This window comes from Pristiophorus japonicus, chromosome 19, assembly GCF_044704955.1.
Source record: "Pristiophorus japonicus isolate sPriJap1 chromosome 19, sPriJap1.hap1, whole genome shotgun sequence".
NCBI classification, from domain to species: domain Eukaryota; kingdom Metazoa; phylum Chordata; class Chondrichthyes; family Pristiophoridae; genus Pristiophorus; species Pristiophorus japonicus.
Window position 1 is genome coordinate 43,712,631 of NC_091995.1, and position 17,569 is coordinate 43,730,199.

General features: G+C 54.2%; 1 protein-coding gene across 2 annotated transcripts in view; it reads left to right on the plus strand.

Moving 5' to 3' along the window:
* Nucleotides 1–17,569, plus strand: part of LOC139229844 (collagen alpha-1(V) chain-like) — a 255,106-nt gene that overhangs the window by 98,667 nt on the left and 138,870 nt on the right. The gene's annotated exons all lie outside the window — the stretch shown is intronic.

Sequence of the window (17,569 nt, forward strand, 5' to 3'; positions counted from 1 at the left end):
AGACCCTCTCATTTTCCCCCAGTGTGAGACGATCTCATTCTCCCCCAGTGTGTGAGACCCTCTCATTCTCCCCCAGTGTGTGAGACGTTCTCATTCTTCCCCAGTGTGTGAGACCCTCTCATTCTCCCCCAGTGTGAGACCCTCTCATTCTCCCCGTGTGTGAGACCCTCTCATTCTCCCCAGTGTGTGAGACCCTCTGATTCTCCCCAGTGTGTGAGACCCTCTCATTCTCCCCCAGTGTGTGAGACCCTCTCATTCTCGGAAGTGTGAGACCCTCTGATTCTCCCCAGTGTGTGAGACCCTCTCATTCTTCCCCACTGTGTGAGAACCTCTCATTCTCCCCCAGTGTGTGAGACCCTCTCATTCTCCCCCAGTGTGTGAGACCCTCTCATTCTCCCCAGTATGAGACCTTTTCATTCTTCCCCAGTGTGTGAGACCCTCTCATTCTCCTCCAGTGTGTGAGACCCTCTCATAACCCCAGTGTATGAGACACTCTCATTCTACCCCAGTGTGTGTGACCCTCTCATTCTCCTCCAGTGTGTGAGACCCTCTCATAACCCCAGTGTATGAGACACTCTCATTCTACCCCAGTGTGTGAGTCCCTCTCATTCTCCCCAGTGTGTGAGACCCTCTCATTTTCGCCAGTGTGTAAGACCCTCTCATTCTCCCCAGTGTGAGACCCTCTCATTCTCCCCCAGTGTGTGAGACCCTCTCATTCTCCCCCAGTGTGAGACCCTCTCATTCTCCCCATTGTGTGAAACCCTCTCATTCTCCCCCAGTGTGTGAGACCCTCTCATTCTCCCCCAGTGTGTGAGACCCTCTCATTCTCCCCCATTGTGTGAGACCCTCTCATTCTTCCCCAGTGTGTGAGATCCTCTCATTCTCCCCCAGTGTGTGGGACCATCTCATTCTCCCCCCGTGTGTGAGACCCTCTCATTCTCCCCAGTGTGTGAGACACTCTCATTCTCCCCCAGTGTGTGAGACCCTCTCATTCTCCCCAATGTGTGAGACCCTCTTATTCTCCCCAGTGTGTGAGACCCTCTCATTCTCCCCCAGTGAGTGAGACCCTCTCATTCTCCCCCAGTGTGTGAGACCCTCTAATTCTCCCCCATTGTGTGAAACCCTCTCATTCTCCCCCAGTGTGTGAGACCTTCTCATTCTTCCCCAGTGTGTGAGACCCTCTCATTCTCCCCCAGTGTGTGAGACCCTCTCATTCTTCCCCACTGTGAGAGAACCTCTCATTCTCCCCCAGTGTGTGAGACCCTCTCATTCTCCCAATGTGTGAGACCCTCCCATTCTCCCCAGTGTGTGAGACACTCTCATTCTCCCCAGTGTGGGACCCTTTCATTCTCCCCCAGTGTGTGAGACCTTCTCATTCTCCCCAGTGTATGAGACCCTCTCATTCTCCCCCAGTGTGTGAGACCCTCTCATTCTCCCCCAGTGTGTGAGACCCTCTCATTCTCCCGCAGTGTGTGAGACCCTCTCATTCTCCCCAATATGTGAGACCCTCTCATTCTCACCACTGTGTGAGACCCTCTCATTCTCCCCAGTGTGTGAGACCCTCTCATTCTCGCCCACTGTGTGAGACCCTCTCATTCTGCCCAGTGTGTGAGACCCTCTCATTCTCCCCCAGTGTGTGACACCCTCTCATTCTCCCCAGTGTGTGAGACCTTCTCATTCTCCCCAGTGTGTGAGACCCTCTCATTCTCCCCAGTATGTGAGACCCTCTCATTCTCCCCAGTGTGTGAGACCCTCTCATTCTCCTCCAGTGTGTGAGACCCTTTCATTCTGCCCAGTGTGTGAGACCCTCTCATTCTCCCCCAGTGTGTGAGACCATCTAATTCTCCTCAGTGTGTGAGATCCTCTCATTCTCCCCCAGTGTGTGAGCCCCTCTCATTCTCCCCCAGTGTGTGAGACCCTCTCATTCTCCCCCAGTGTGTGAGACCCTCTCATTCTCCCCAGTGTGTGAGACCCTCTAATTCTCCCCAGTGTGTGAGACCCTCTAATTCTCCCCAGTGTGTGAGACCCTCTCATTCTCCCCAGTGTGTGAGAACCTCTCATTCTCCCCAGTGTGAGACCCTCTCATTCTCCCCCATTGTGTGAAATCCTCTCATTCTCCCCCAGTGTGTGAGACCCTCTCATTCTCCCCCAGTGTGTGAGACCCTCTCATTTTCCCCCAGTGTGAGACGATCTCATTCTCCCCCAGTGTGTGAGACCCTCTCATTCTCCCCCAGTGTGTGAGACGTTCTCATTCTTCCCCAGTGTGTGAGACCCTCTCATTCTCCCCCAGTGTCTGAGACCCTCTCATTCTCCCCGTGTGTGAGACCCTCTCATTCTCCCCAGTGTGTGACACCCTCTGATTCTCCCCAGTGTGTGAGGCCCTCTCATTCTCCCCCAGTGTGTGAGACCCTCTCATTCTCGGAAGTGTGAGACCCTCTCATTCTCCCCAGTGTGTGAGACTCTCTCATTCTTCCCCACTGTGTGAGAACATCACATTCTCCCCCAGTGTGTGAGACCCTCTCATTCTCCCCCAGTGTGTGAGACCCTCTCATTCTCCCCAGTATGAGACCTTTTCATTCTTCCCCAGTGTGTGAGACCCTCTCATTCTCCTCCAGTGTGTGAGACCCTCTCATAACCCCAGTGTATGAGACACTCTCATTCTACCCCAGTGTGTGAGACCCTCTCATTCTCCCCCAGTGTGTGAGTCCCTCTCATTCTCCCCAGTGTGTGAGACCCTCTCATTTTCGCCAGTGTGTGAGACCCTCTCATTCTCCCCAGTGTGAGACCCTCTCATTCTCCCCCAGTGTGTGAGACCCTCTCATTCTCCCCCAGTGTGAGACCCTCTCATTCTCCCCATTGTGTGAAACCCTCTCATTCTCCCCCAGTGTGTGAGACCCTCTCATTCTCCCCCAGTGTGTGGGACCATCTCATTCTCCCCCCGTGTGTGAGACCCTCTCATTCTCCCCAGTGTGTGAGACCCTCTCATTCTCCCCCAGTGTGTGAGACGCTCTCATTCTCCCCCAGTGTGAGACCCTCTCATTCTCCCCCATTGTGTGAAACCCTCTCATTCTTCCCCAGTGTGTGAAACCCTCTCATTCTTCCCCAGTGTGTGAGACCCTCTCATTCTCCCCAGTGTGTGAGACCCTCTCATTCTACCCCAGTGTGTGAGACCTTCCTATTCTCCCCCAGTGTGTGAGACCCTCTCATTCTCCCCAATGTGTGAGACCCTCTTATTCTCCCCAGTGTGTGCGACCCTCTCATTCTCCCCCAGTGAGTGAGACCCTCTCATTCTCCCCCAGTGTGTGAGACCCTCTCATTCTCCCCCATTGTGTGAATCTCTCTCATTCTCCCCCAGTGTGTGAGACCTTCTCATTTTTCACCAGTGTGTGAGACCCTCTCATTCTCCCCCAGTGTTTGAGACCCTCTCATTCTTCCCCACTGTGAGAGAACCTCTCATTCTCCCCCAGTGTGTGAGACCCTCTCATTCTCCCAATGTGTGAGACCCTCCCATTCTCCCCAGTGTGTGAGACACTCTCATTCTCCCCAGTGTGGGACACTTTCATTCTCCCCCAGTGTGTGAGACCTTCTCATTCTCCCCAGTGTATGAGACCCTCTCATTCTCCCCCAGTGTGTGAGACCCTCTCATTCTCCCCCAGTGTGTGAGACCCTCTCATTCTCCCGCAGTGTGTGAGACCCTCTCATTCTCCCCCAGTGTGTGAGACCTTCTCATTCTTCCCCAGTGTGTGAGACCCTCTCATTCTCCCCCATTGTGTGAAACCCTCTCATTCTCCCCGCGTGTGAGACCCTCTCATTCTCCCCCAGTGTGTGAGACCTTCTCATTCTCCCCAGTGTATGAGACCCTCTCATTCTCCCCCAGATTGTGAGACCCTCTCATTCTCCCCCAGTGTGTGAGACCCTCTCATTCTCCCCCAGTGTGTGAGACCCTCTCATTCTCCTCCAGTGTGTGAGACCCTCTCATAACCCCAGTGTATGAGACACTCTCATTCTCCCCCATTGTGTGAGACCCTCTCATTCTCCCACAGTGTGTGAGACCCTCTCATTCTCCCCAGTGTGTGAGAACCTCTCATTCTCCCCCAATGTATGAGATCCTCTCATTCTCCCCGTGTGTGAGACCCTCTCATTCTCCCCAGTGTGTGAGACCCTCTCATTCTCCCCCAGTGTGTGAGACCCTCTCATTCTCCCCAGTGTGAAACCCTTTCATTCTCCCCCAGTGTGTGAGACCCTATCATTCCCACCACTGTGTGAGACCCTCTCATTCGCCGCAGTGTGTGAGACCCTCTCATTCTCCCCAGTGTGAGACCCTCTCATTCTCCCCCAGTGTGTGAGACCCTCTCATTCTCCCCAGTGTGTGAGACCCTCTCATTCTCCCCCAGTGTGTGGGACCCTCTCATTCTTCCCCAGTGTGTGAGATCCTCTCATTCTCCCCCAGTGTGTGCGACCATCTCATTCTCCCCCCGTGTGTGAGTCCCTCTCATTCTCCCCAGTGTGTGAGACCCTCTCATTCTCCCCCAGTGTGTGAGACCCTCTCATTCTCCCCCAGTGTGAGACCCTCTCATTCTCCCCCATTGTGTGAAACCCTCTCATTCTCCCCGAGTGTGTGAGACCCTCTCATTCTCCCGCAGTGTGTGAGACCCTCTCATTTTCCCCCAGTGTGTGAGACCCTCTCATTCTCCCCCAATGTGTGAGACCCTCTCATTCTTCCCCACTGTGAGAGAACCTCTCATTCTCCCCCAGTGTGTGAACCCTCTCATTCTCCCCAGTGTGTGAGACCCTCCCATTCTCCCCAGTGTGTGAGGCCCTCTCATTCTCCCCAGTGTGAGACCCTTTCATTCTCCCCCAGTTTGTGAGACCCTCTCATTCTCCTCCAGTGTGTGAGACCCTCTCATTCTCCCCAATATGTGAGACCCTCTCATTCTCACCACTGTGTGAGACCCTCTCATTCTCCCCAGTGTGTGAGACCCTCTCATTCTCGCCCACTGTGTGAGACCCTCTCATTCTGCCCAGTGTGTGAGACCCTCTCATTCTCCCCCAGTGTGTGACACCCTCTCATTCTCCCCAGTGTGTGAGACCTTCTCATTCTCCCCAGTGTGTGAGACCCTCTCATTCTCCCCAGTATGTGAGACCCTCTCATTCTCCCCAGTGTGTGAGACCCACTCATTCTCCCCCAGTGTGTGAAAACCTCTCATTCTCCCCAGTGTGTGAGACCCTCTCATTCTCCCCAGTGTGTGAGACCCTCTCATTCTATCCAGTGTGTGAGACCCTGTCATTCTCCTCCACTGTGTGAGACCCTTTCATTCTGCCCAGTGTGTGAGACCCTCTCATTCTCCCCCAGTGTGTGAAACCCTCTCATTCTCCACCAGTGTGTGAAACCCCCTCATTCTCCCCCAGTGTGTGAGACCCTCTCATTCTCCCCCATTGTGTGAGACCCTCTCATTCTCCCCCAGTGTGTGAGACCCTCTCATTTTCCCCCAGTGTGAGACGATCTCATTCTCCCCCAGTGTGTGAGAGCCTCTCATTCTCCCCCAGTGTGTGAGACGTTCTCATTCTTCCCCAGTGTGTGAGACCCTCTCATTCTCCCCCAGTGTGAGACCCTCTCATTCTCCCCGTGTGTGAGACCCTCTCATTCTCCCCAGTGTGTGAGACCCTCTGATTCTCCCCAGTGTGTGAGACCCTCTCATTCTCCCCCAGTGTGTGAGACCCTCTCATTCTCGGAAGTGTGAGACCCTCTGATTCTCCCCAGTGTGTGAGACCCTCTCATTCTTCCCCACTGTGTGAGAACCTCTCATTCTCCCCCAGTGTGTGAGACCCTCTCATTCTCCCCCAGTGTGTGAGACCCTCTCATTCTCCCCAGTATGAGACCTTTTCATTCTTCCCCAGTGTGTGAGACCCTCTCATTCTCCTCCAGTGTGTGAGACCCTCTCATAACCCCAGTGTATGAGACACTCTCATTCTACCCCAGTGTGTGAGACCCTCTCATTCTCCCCCAGTGTGTGAGTCCCTCTCATTCTCCCCAGTGTGTGAGACCCTCTCATTCTCCCCCAGTGTGTGAGACCCTCTCATTCTCCCCCAGTGTGAGACCCTCTCATTCTCCCCCATTGTGTGAAACCCTCTCATTCTCCCCGAGTGTGTGAGACCCTCTCATTCTCCCGCAGTGTGTGAGACCCTCTCATTTTCCCCCAGTGTGTGAGACCCTCTCATTCTCCCCCAATGTGTGAGACCCTCTCATTCTTCCCCACTGTGAGAGAACCTCTCATTCTCCCCCAGTGTGTGAACCCTCTCATTCTCCCCAGTGTGTGAGACCCTCCCATTCTCCCCAGTGTGTGAGGCCCTCTCATTCTCCCCAGTGTGAGACCCTTTCATTCTCCCCCAGTTCGTGAGACCCTCTCATTCTCCTCCAGTGTGTGAGACCCTCTCATTCTCCCCAATATGTGAGACCCTCTCATTCTCACCACTGTGTGAGACCCTCTCATTCTCCCCAGTGTGTGAGACTCTCTCATTCTCCCCCAGTGTGTGAGACCCTCTCATTCTCCCCAATGTGTGAGACCCTCTCATTCTCCCCCAGTGTGTGAGACCCTCTCATTCTCCCCCAGTGTGAGACCCTCTCATTCTCCCCATTGTGTGAGACCCTCTCATTCTCCCCCAGTGTGTGAGTCCCTCTCATTCTCCCCAGTGTGTGAGACCCTCTCATTCTCCCCCAGTGTGTGAGACCCTCTCATTCTCCCCCAGTGTGAGACCCTCTCATTCTCCCCCAGTGTGTGAGACCCTCTCATTCTCCCCCAGTGTGAGACCCTCTCATTCTCCCCATTGTGTGAAACCCTCTCATTCTCCCCCAGTGTGTGAGACCCTCTCATTCTCCCCCAGTGTGTGAGACCCTCTCATTCTTCCCCAGTGTGTGAGATCCTCTCATTCTCCCCCAGTGTGTGGGACCATCTCATTCTCCCCCCGTGTGTGAGACCCTCTCATTCTCCCCAGTGTGTGAGACCCTCTCATTCTCCCCCAGTGTGTGAGACGCTCTCATTCTCCCCCAGTGTGAGACCCTCTCATTCTCCCCCATTGTGTGAAACCCTATCATTCTCCCCCAGTGTGTGAAACCCTCTCATTCTTCCCCAGTGTGTGAGACCCTCTCATTCTCCCCAGTGTGTGAGACTCTCTCATTCTCCCCCAGTGTGTGAGACCCTCCTATTCTCCCCCAGTGTGTGAGACCCTCTCATTCTCCCCAATGTGTGAGAACCTCTTATTCTCCCCAGTGTGTGAGACCCTCTCATTCTCCCCCAGTGAGTGAGACCCTCTCATTCTCCCCCAGTGTGTGAGACCCTCTCATTCTCCCCCATTGTGTGAAACCCTCTCATTCTCCCCCAGTGTGTGAGACCTTCTCATTCTTCCCCAGTGTGTGAGACCCTCTCATTCTCCCCCAGTGTGTGAGACCCTCTCATTCTTCCCCACTGTGAGAGAACCTCTCATTCTCCCCCAGTGTGTGAGACCCTCTCATTCTCCCAATGTGTGAGACCCTCCCATTCTCCCCAGTGTGTGAGACACTCTCATTCTCCCCAGTGTGGGACCCTTTCATTCTCCCCCAGTGTGTGAGACCTTCTCATTCTCCCCAGTGTATGAGACCCTCTCATTCTCCCCCAGTGTGTGAGACCCTCTCATTCTCCCCCAGTGTGTGAGACCCTCTCATTCTCCCGCAGTGTGTGAGACCCTCTCATTCTCCCCAATATGTAAGACCCTCTCATTCTCACCACTGTGTGAGACCCTCTCATTCTCCCCAGTGTGTGAGACCCTCTCATTCTCGCCCACTGTGTGAGACCCACTCATTCTTCCCAGTGTGTGAGACCCTCTCATTCTCCCCCAGTGTGTGACACCCTCTCATTCTCCCCAGTGTGTGAGACCTTCTCATTCTCCCCAGTGTGTGAGACCCTCTCATTCTCCCCAGTATGTGAGACCCTCTCATTCTCCCCAGTGTGTGAGACCCACTCATTCTCCCCCAGTGTGTGAAAACCTCTCATTCTCCCCAGTGTGTGAGACCCTCTCATTCTCCCCAGTGTGTGAGACCCTCTCATTCTATCCAGTGTGTGAGACCCTCTCATTCTCCTCCAGTGTGTGAGACCCTTTCATTCTGCACAGTGTGTGAGGCCCTCTCATTCTCCCCCAGTGTGTGAGACCATCTCATTCTCCTCAGTGTGTGAGACCCTCTCATTCTCCTCCAGTGTGTGAGCCCCTCTCATTCTCCCCCAGTGTGTGAGACCCTCTCATTCTCCCCCAGTGTGTGAGACCCTCTCATTCTCCCCAGTGTGTGAGACCCTCTAATTCTCCCCAGTGTGTGAGACCCTCTAATTCTCCCCAGTGTGTGAGACCCTCTCATTCTCCCCAGTGTGTGAGAACCTCTCATTCTCCCCAGTGTGAGACCCTCTCATTCTCCCCCATTGTGTGAAATCCTCTCATTCTCCCCCAGTGTGTGAGACCCTCTCATTCTCCCCCAGTGTGTGAGACCCTCTCATTTTCCCCCAGTGTGAGACGATCTCATTCTCCCCCAGTGTGTGAGACCCTCTCATTCTCCCCCAGTGTGTGAGACGTTCTCATTCTTCCCCAGTGTGTGAGACCCTCTCATTCTCCCCCAGTGTGAGACCCTCTCATTCTCCCCGTGTGTGAGACTCTCTCATTCTCCCCAGTGTGTGAGACCCTCTGATTCTCCCCAGTGTGTGAGACCCTCTCATTCTCCCCCAGTGTGTGAGACCCTCTCATTCTCGGAAGTGTGAGACCCTCTCATTCTCCCCAGTGTGTGAGACCCTCTCATTCTTCCCCACTGTGTGAGAACCTCTCATTCTCCCCCAGTGTGTGAGACCCTCTCATTCTCCCCCAGTGTGTGAGACCCTCTCATTCTCCCCAGTATGAGACCTTTTCATTCTTCCCCTGTGTGTGAGACCCTCTCATTCTCCTCCAGTGTGTGAGACCCTCTCATAACCCCAGTGTATGAGACACTCTCATTCTACCCCAGTGTGTGAGACCCTCTCATTCTCCCCAGTGTGTGAGACCCTCTCATTTTCGCCAGTGTGTGAGACCCTCTCATTCTCCCCAGTGTGAGACCCTCTCATTCTCCCCCAGTGTGTGAGACCCTCTCATTCTCCCCCAGTGTGAGACCCCCTCATTCTCCCCATTGTGTGAAACCCTCTCATTCTCCCCCAGTGTGTGAGACCCTCTCATTCTTCCCCAGTGTGTGAGACCCTCTCATTCTCCCCCAGTGTGTGAGACCCTCTCATTCTTCCCCAGTGTGTGAGATCCTCTCATTCTCCCCCAGTGTGTGGGACCATCTCATTCTCCCCCCGTGTGTGAGACCCTCTCATTCTCCCCCAGTGTGAGACCCTCTCATTCTCCCCCAGTGTGTGAGACGCTCTCATTCTCCCCCAGTGTGAGACCCTCTCATTCTACCCCATTGTGTGAAACCCTATCATTCTCCCCCAGTGTGTGAAACCCTCTCATTCTTCCCCAGTGTGTGAGACCCTCTCATTCTCCCCAGTGTGTGAGACCCTCTCATTCTCCCCCAGTGTGTGAGACCCTCCTATTCTCCCCCAGTGTGTGAGACCCTCTCATTCTCCCCAATGTGTGAGACCCTCTTATTCTCCCCAGTGTGTGAGACCCTCTCATTCTCCCCCAGTGAGTGAGACCCTCTCATTCTCCCCCAGTGTGTGAGACCCTCTCATTCTTACCCACTGTGAGAGAACCTCTCATTCTCCCCCAGTGTGTGAGACCCTCTCATTCTCCTAATGTGTGAGACCCTCCCATTCTCCCCAGTGTGTGAGACACTCTCATTCTACCCAGTGTGGGACCCTTTCATTCTCCCCCAGTGTGTGAGACCTTCTCATTCTCCCCCAGTGTATGAGACCCTATCATTCTCCCCCAGTCTGTGAGACCCTCTCATTCTCCCGCAGTGTGTGAGACCCTCTCATTCTCCCCCAGTGTGTGAGACCTTCTCATTCTTCCCCAGTGTGTGAGACCCTCTCATTCTCCCCCAGTTTGTGAGACCCTCTCATTCTCCCCCAGTGTGTGAGACCCTCTCATTCTCCCCCATTGTGTGAAACCCTCTCATTCTCCCCGCGTGTGAGACCCTCTCATTCTCCCCCAGTGTGTGAGACCTTCTCATTCTCCCCAGTGTATGAGACCCTCTCATTCTCCCCCATTGTGTGAGACCTTCTCATTCTCCCCAGTGTAAGAGACCCTCTCATTCTCCCCCAGATTGTGAGACCCTCTCATTCTCCCCCAGTGTGTGAGACCCTCTCATTCTCCCCCAGTGTGTGAGACCCTCTCATTCTCCTCCAGTGTGTGAGACCCTCTCATAACCCCAGTGTATGAGACACTCTCATTCTCCCCCATTGTGTGAGACCCTCTCATTCTCCCCCAGTGTGTGAGACCCTCTCATTCTCCCCAGTGTGTGAGAACCTCTCATTCTCCCCCAATGTATGAGATCCTCTCATTCTCCCCGTGTGTGAGACCCTCTCATTCTCCCCAGTGTGTGAGACCCTCTCATTCTCCCCCAGTGTGTGAGACCCTCTCATTCTCCCCAGTGTGAAACCCTTTCATTCTCCCCCAGTGTGTGAGACCCTATCATTCCCACCACTGTGTGAGACCCTCTCATTCTCCCCAGTGTGTGAGACCCTCTCATTCTCCCCAGTGTGAGACCCTCTCATTCTCCCCCAGTGTGTGAGACCCTCTCATTCTCCCCAGTGTGTGAGACCCTCTCATTCTCCCCCAGTGTGTGGGACCCTCTCATTCTTCCCCAGTGTGTGAGATCCTCTCATTCTCCCCCAGTGTGTGCGACCATCTCATTCTCCCCCCGTGTGTGAGTCCCTCTCATTCTCCCCAGTGTGTGAGACCCTCTCATTCTCCCCCAGTGTGTGAGACCCTCTCATTCTCCCCCAGTGTGAGACCCTCTCATTCTCCCCCATTGTGTGAAACCCTCTCATTCTCCCCGAGTGTGTGAGACCCTCTCATTCTCCCGCAGTGTGTGAGACCCTCTCATTTTCGCCCAGTGTGTGAGACCCTCTCATTCTCCCCCAATGTGTGAGACCCTCTCATTCTTCCCCACTGTGAGAGAACCTCTCATTCTCCCCCAGTGTGTGAACCCTCTCATTCTCCCCAGTGTGTGAGACCCTCCCATTCTCCCCAGTGTGTGAGGCCCTCTCATTCTCCCCAGTGTGAGACCCTTTCATTCTCCCCCAGTTTGTGAGACCCTCTCATTCTCCTCCAGTGTGTGAGACCCTCTCATTCTCCCCAATATGTGAGACCCTCTCATTCTCACCACTGTGTGAGACCCTCTCATTCTCCCCAGTGTGTGAGACCCTCTCATTCTCGCCCACTGTGTGAGACCCTCTCATTCTGCCCAGTGTGTGAGACCCTCTCATTCTCCCCCAGTGTGTGACACCCTCTCATTCTCCCCAGTGTGTGAGACCTTCTTATTCTCCCCAGTGTGTGAGACCCTCTCATTCTCCCCAGTATGTGAGACCCTCTCATTCTCCCCAGTGTGTGAGACCCACTCATTCTCCCCCAGTGTGTGAAAACCTCTCATTCTCCCCAGTGTGTGAGACCCTCTCATTCTCCCCAGTGTGTGAGACCCTCTCATTCTATCCAGTGTGTGAGACCCTCTCATTCTCCTCCACTGTGTGAGACCCTTTCATTCTGCCCAGTGTGTGAGACCCTCTCATTCTCCCCCAGTGTGTGAAACCCTCTCATTCTCCCCCAGTGTGTGAAACCCCCTCATTCTCCCCCAGTGTGTGAGACCCTCTCATTCTCCCCCATTGTGTGAGACCCTCTCATTCTCCCCCAGTGTGTGAGACCCTCTCATTTTCCCCCAGTGTGAGACGATCTCATTCTCCCCCAGTGTGTGAGACCCTCTCATTCTCCCCCAGTGTGTGAGACGTTCTCATTCTTCTCCAGTGTGTGAGACCCTCTCATTCTCCCCCAGTGTGAGACCCTCTCATTCTCCCCGTGTGTGAGACCCTCTCATTCTCCCCAGTGTGTGAGACCCTCTGATTCTCCCCAGTGTGTGAGACCCTCTCATTCTCCCCCAGTGTGTGAGACCCTCTCATTCTCGGAAGTGTGAGACCCTCTGATTCTCCCCAGTGTGTGAGACCCTCTCATTCTTCCCCACTGTGTGAGAACCTCTCATTCTCCCCCAGTGTGTGAGACCCTCTCATTCTCCCCCAGTGTGTGAGACCCTCTCATTCTCCCCAGTATGAGACCTTTTCATTCTTCCCCAGTGTGTGAGACCCTCTCATTCTCCTCCAGTGTGTGAGACCCTCTCATAACCCCAGTGTATGAGACACTCTCATTCTACCCCAGTGTGTGAGACCCTCTCATTCTCCCCCAGTGTGTGAGTCCCTCTCATTCTCCCCAGTGTGTGAGACCCTCTCATTTTCGCCAGTGTGTGATTCCCTCTCATTCTCCCCAGTGTGAGACCCTCTCATTCTCCCCCAGTGTGTGAGACCCTCTCATTGTCCCCCAGTGTGAGACCCTCTCATTCTCCCCATTGTGTGAAACCCTCTCATTCTCCCCCAGTGTGTGAGACCCTCTCATTCTCCCCCAGTGTGTGAGACCCTCTCATTCTCCCCCAGTGTGTGAGACCCTCTCATTCTTCCCCAGTGTGTGAGATCCTCTCATTCTCCCCCAGTGTGTGGGACCATCTCATTCTCCCCCCGTGTGTGAGACCCTCTCATTCTCCCCAGTGTGTGAGACCCTCTCATTCTCCCCCAGTGTGTGAGACGCTCTCATTCTCCCCCAGTGTGAGACCCTCTCATTCTCCCCCATTGTGTGAAACCCTATCATTCTCCCCCAGTGTGTGAAACCCTCTCATTCTTCCCCAGTGTGTGAGACCCTCTCATTCTCCCCAGTGTGTGAGACTCTCTCATTCTCCCCCAGTGTGTGAGACCCTCCTATTCTCCCCCAGTGTGTGAGACCCTCTCATTCTCCCCAATGTGTGAGAACCTCTTATTCTCCCCAGTGTGTGAGACCCTCTCATTCTCCCCCAGTGAGTGAGACCCTCTCATTCTCCCCCAGTGTGTGAGACCCTCTCATTCTCCCCCATTGTGTGAAACCCTCTCATTCTCCCCCAGTGTGTGAGACCTTCTCATTCTTCCCCAGTGTGTGAGACCCTCTCATTCTCCCCCAGTGTGTGAGACCCTCTCATTCTTCCCCACTGTGAGAGAACCTCTCATTCTCCCCCAGTGTGTGAGACCCTCTCATTCTCCCAATGTGTGAGACCCTCCCATTCTCCCCAGTGTGTGAGACACTCTCATTCTCCCCAGTGTGGGACCCTTTCATTCTCCCCCAGTGTGTGAGACCTTCTCATTCTCCCCAGTGTATGAGACCCTCTCATTCTCCCCCAGTGTGTGAGACCCTCTCATTCTCCCCCAGTGTGTGAGACCCTCTCATTCTCCCGCAGTGTGTGAGACCCTCTCATTCTCCCCAATATGTAAGACCCTCTCATTCTCACCACTGTGTGAGACCCTCTCATTCTCCCCAGTGTGTGAGACCCTCTCATTCTCGCCCACTGTGTGAGACCCACTCATTCTTCCCAGTGTGTGAGACCCTCTCATTCTCCCCCAGTGTGTGACACCCTCTCATTCTCCCCAGTGTGTGAGACCTTCTCATTCTCCCCAGTGTGTGAGACCCTCTCATTCTCCCCAGTATGTGAGACCCTCTCATTCTCCCCAGTGTGTGAGACCCACTCATTCTCCCCCAGTGTGTGAAAACCTCTCATTCTCCCCAGTGTGTGAGACCCTCTCATTCTCCCCAGTGTGTGAGACCCTCTCATTCTCCCCAGTATGTGAGACCCTCTCATTCTCCCCAGTGTGTGAGACCCACTCATTCTCCCCCAGTGTGTGAAAACCTCTCATTCTCCCCAGTGTGTGAGACCCTCTCATTCTCCCCAGTGTGTGAGACCCTCTCATTCTATCCAGTGTGTGAGACCCTCTCATTCTCCTCCAGTGTGTGAGACCCTTTCATTCTGCCCAGTGTGTGAGACCCTCTCATTCTCCCCCAGTGTGTGAGACCATCTCATTCTCCTCAGTGTGTGAGAACCTCTCATTCTCCCCCAGTGTGTGAGCCCCTCTCATTCTCCCCCAGTGTGTGAGACCCTCTCATTCTCCCCCAGTGTGTGAGACCCTCTCATTCCCCCCAGTGTGTGAGACCCTCTAATTCTCCCCAGTGTGTGAGACCCTCTAATTCTCCCCAGTGTGTGAGACCCTCTCATTCTCCCCAGTGTGTGAGAACCTCTCATTCTCCCCAGTGTGAGACCCTCTCATTCTCCCCCATTGTGTGAAATCCTCTCATTCTCCCCCAGTGTGTGAGACCCTCTCATTCTCCCCCAGTGTGTGAGACCCTCTCATTTTCCCCCAGTGTGAGACGATCTCATTCTCCCCCAGTGTGTGAGACCCTCTCATTCTCCCCCAGTGTGTGAGACGTTCTCATTCTTCCCCAGTGTGTGAGACCCTCTCATTCTCCCCCAGTGTGAGACCCTCTCATTCTCCCCGTGTGTGAGACTCTCTCATTCTCCCCAGTGTGTGAGACCCTCTGATTCTCCCCAGTGTGTGAGACCCTCTCATTCTCCCCCAGTGTGTGAGACCCTCTCATTCTCGGAAGTGTGAGACCCTCTCATTCTCCCCAGTGTGTGAGACCCTCTCATTCTTCCCCACTGTGTGAGAACCTCTCATTCTCCCCCAGTGTGTGAGACCCTCTCATTCTCCCCCAGTGTGTGAGACCCTCTCATTCTCCCCAGTATGAGACCTTTTCATTCTTCCCCAGTGTGTGAGACCCTCTCATTCTCCTCCAGTGTGTGAGACCCTCTCATAACCCCAGTGTATGAGACACTCTCATTCTACCCCAGTGTGTGAGACCCTCTCATTCTCCCCAGTGTGTGAGACCCTCTCATTTTCGCCAGTGTGTGAGACCCTCTCATTCTCCCCAGTGTGAGACCCTCTCATTCTCCCCCAGTGTGTGAGACCCTCTCATTCTCCCCCAGTGTGAGACCCTCTCATTCTCCCCATTGTGTGAAACCCTCTCATTCTCCCCCAGTGTGTGAGACCCTCTCATTCTTCCCCAGTGTGTGAGACCCTCTCATTCTCCCCCAGTGTGTGAGACCCTCTCATTCTTCCCCAGTGTGTGAGATCCTCTCATTCTCCCCCAGTGTGTGGGACCATCTCATTCTCCCCCCGTGTGTGAGACCCTCTCATTCTCCCCCAGTGTGAGACCCTGTCATTCTCCCCCAGTGTGTGAGACGCTCTCATTCTCCCCCAGTGTGAGACCCTCTCATTCTACCCCATTGTGTGAAACCCTATCATTCTCCCCCAGTGTGTGAAACCCTCTCATTCTTCCCCAGTGTGTGAGACCCTCTCATTCTCCCCAGTGTGTGAGACCCTCTCATTCTCCCCCAGTGTGTGAGACCCTCCTATTCTCCCCCAGTGTGTGAGACCCTCTCATTCTCCCCAATGTGTGAGACCCTCTTATTCTCCCCAGTGTGTGAGACCCTCTCATTCTCCCCCAGTGAGTGAGACCCTCTCATTCTCCCCCAGTGTGTGAGACCCTCTCATTCTTACCCACTGTGAGAGAACCTCTCATTCTCCCCCAGTGTGTGAGACCCTCTCATTCTCCTAATGTGTGAGACCCTCCCATTCTCCCCAGTGTGTGAGACACTCTCATTCTACCCAGTGTGGGACCCTTTCATTCTCCCCCAGTGTGTGAGACCTTCTCATTCTCCCCCAGTGTATGAGACCCTATCATTCTCCCCCAGTCTGTGAGACCCTCTCATTCTCCCGCAGTGTGTGAGACCCTCTCATTCTCCCCCAGTGTGTGAGACCTTCTCATTCTTCCCCAGTGTGTGAGACCCTCTCATTCTCCCCCAGTGTGTGAGACCCTCTCATTCTCCCCCAGTGTGTGAGACCCTCTCATTCTCCCCCATTGTGTGAAACCCTCTCATTCTCCCCGCGTGTGAGACCCTCTCATTCTCCCCCAGTGTGTGAGACCTTCTCATTCTCCCCAGTGTATGAGACCCTCTCATTCTCCCCCAGTTTGTGAGACCCTCTCATTCTCCCCCAGTGTGTGAGACTCTCTCATTCTCCCCCAGTGTGTGAGACCCTCTCATTCTCCCCCAGTGTGTGAAACCCTCTCTTTCTCCCCCAGTGTGTGAGACCCTCTCATTCTCCCCAGTGTGTGAGAACCTCTCATTCTCCCCCATTATATGAGACCCTCTCATTCTCCCCGTGTGTGAGACCCTCTCATTCTCCCCAGTGTGTGAGACCCTCTCATTCTCCCCCAGTGTGTGAGACCCTCTCATTCTCCCCAGTGTGAAACCCTTTCATTCTCCCCCAGTGTGTGAGACCCTCTCATTCTCCCCCAGTGTGTGAGACCCTCTCATTCCCACCACTGTGTGAGACCCTCTCATTCTCCCCAGTGTGTGAGACCCTCTCATTCTCCCCAGTGTGAGACCCTCTCATTCTCCCCCAGTGTGTGAGACCCTCTCATTCTCCCCAGTGTGTGAGACCCTCTCATTCTCCCCCAGTGTGTGGGACCCTCTCATTCTTCCCCAGTGTGTGAGATCCTCTCATTCTCCCCCAGTGTGTGGGACCATCTCATTCTCCCCCCGTGTGTGAGTCCCTCTCATTCTCCCCCAGTGTGTGAGACCCTCTCATTCTCCCCCAGTGTGTGAGACCCTCTCATTCTCCCCAGTGTGAAACCCTTTCATTCTCCCCCAGTGTGTGAGACCCTCTCATTCTCCCCCAGTGTGTGAGTCCCTCTCATTCTCCCCAGTGTGTGAGACCCTCTCATTCTCCCCCAGTGTGTGAGACCCTCTCATTCTCCCCCAGTGTGAGACCCTCTCATTCTCCCCATTGTGTGAAACCCTCTCATTCTCCCCCAGTGTGTGAGACCCTCTCATTCTTCCCCAGTGTGTGAGACCCTCTCATTCTCCCCCAGTGTGTGAGACCCTCTCATTCTTCCCCAGTGTGTGAGATCCTCTCATTCTCCCCCAGTGTGTGGGACCATCTCATTCTCCCCCCGTGTGTGAGACCCTCTCATTCTCCCCCAGTGTGAGACCCTCTCATTCTCCCCCAGTGTGTGAGACGCTCTCATTCTCCCCCAGTGTGAGACCCTCTCATTCTACCCCATTGTGTGAAACCCTATCATTCTCCCCCAGTGTGTGAAACCCTCTCATTCTTCCCCAGTGTGTGAGACCCTCTCATTCTCCCCAGTGTGTGAGACCCTCTCATTCTCCCCCAGTGTGTGAGACCCTCCTATTCTCCCCCAGTGTGTGAGACCCTCTCATTCTCCCCAATGTGTGAGACCCTCTTATTCTCCCCAGTGTGTGAGACCCTCTCATTCTCCCCCAGTGAGTGAGACCCTCTCATTCTCCCCCAGTGTGTGAGACCCTCTCATTCTTACCCACTGTGAGAGAACCTCTCATTCTCCCCCAGTGTGTGAGACCCTCTCATTCTCCTAATGTGTGAGACCCTCCCATTCTCCCCAGTGTGTGAGACACTCTCATTCTACCCAGTGTGGGACCCTT